At 33.6% G+C, this 948-nt stretch overlaps 1 protein-coding gene across 1 annotated transcript in view; it reads left to right on the top strand.

The window, feature by feature from the left end:
* Positions 1–948, top strand: part of LOC106868226 (polyribonucleotide nucleotidyltransferase 1, mitochondrial) — a 120,226-nt gene that overhangs the window by 109,575 nt on the left and 9,703 nt on the right. The window lies entirely within an intron of this gene.

The following is a 948-nucleotide window of genomic DNA, read 5'->3' as shown; positions in this document are numbered from 1 at the left end:
ATATATATATATATATATATATATATATATAAAGAAGTTGTATGCTGTCAACTTAATGTGACAGTCCCATGAAGGTAATAATACTACTGGTATTTAACCCTAGGAAACTGCACCGCTTCCTATCGGCCTTGACACATTTCCTGTGTCCTTATGTTTTCAAGGGGGAGACAAGCACCCCCAGCCAGCTAAGCCTGCATCCAGAGACTAGTTTCTAAGTCTGCTCGTCATCGGTCTGGAGTAGCATGACTTGCTAGTTGGAGATGACTGTCAAGCTCCTGTAAACATATAATAATTCTAGTGAAACACAGAAATAATAGATTTAAATATATATATATATATATATATATATATATATATATAATAATGCTGTGACTCATTTCTACAGATGAGTTAACTGGAGCAACATGAAATAAAGTGTCTTGCTCAAGAACACAACACACAGCCCAGTCCGGAATTGAACTCTCTACTGCATGGTTGTGAGCCCAATGCTCTAACTACTGAGCTGAGAGTATATATATATATAATTAACTACATATAATATATATAAGTTTATGTGCAGGTATAGTTGAGTGGTTGAGAAGGTAAAAAGGTAGGTAGCTAGATATTAACATACATACTTACAATTACATAGAGACAAATATTTTTTTTTCACAGAATCACGTTCTCCATCTCTAGTAGCGAGGATAAAGTAGAGTCTTGTGAATAAACATTTTACATGTCAAAAACACATATTTGCCAGGCATATGTAATATATAATAGATTTGGTATCATTGAGAATCTGTATTTGTACATATACACAAACACCATTGTTGTGTGATCTTTTTTTTTGACATGTATGTGTTCATTCAGGGACAATATTAATTTAAGAGATATGTGCATGTAAAACAGAAAATATGTTTTATGTATCTCTCTCTCTCTCTCTCTCTCTCTCTCTCTCTCTCTCTCTCT

This window comes from Octopus bimaculoides, chromosome 4 (genome assembly GCF_001194135.2).
Source record: "Octopus bimaculoides isolate UCB-OBI-ISO-001 chromosome 4, ASM119413v2, whole genome shotgun sequence".
Lineage (NCBI taxonomy): Eukaryota > Metazoa > Mollusca > Cephalopoda > Octopoda > Octopodidae > Octopus > Octopus bimaculoides.
The sequence above is the reverse complement of the archived record's forward strand: the minus strand, read 5'-3'. Positions and strand labels throughout refer to the sequence as shown.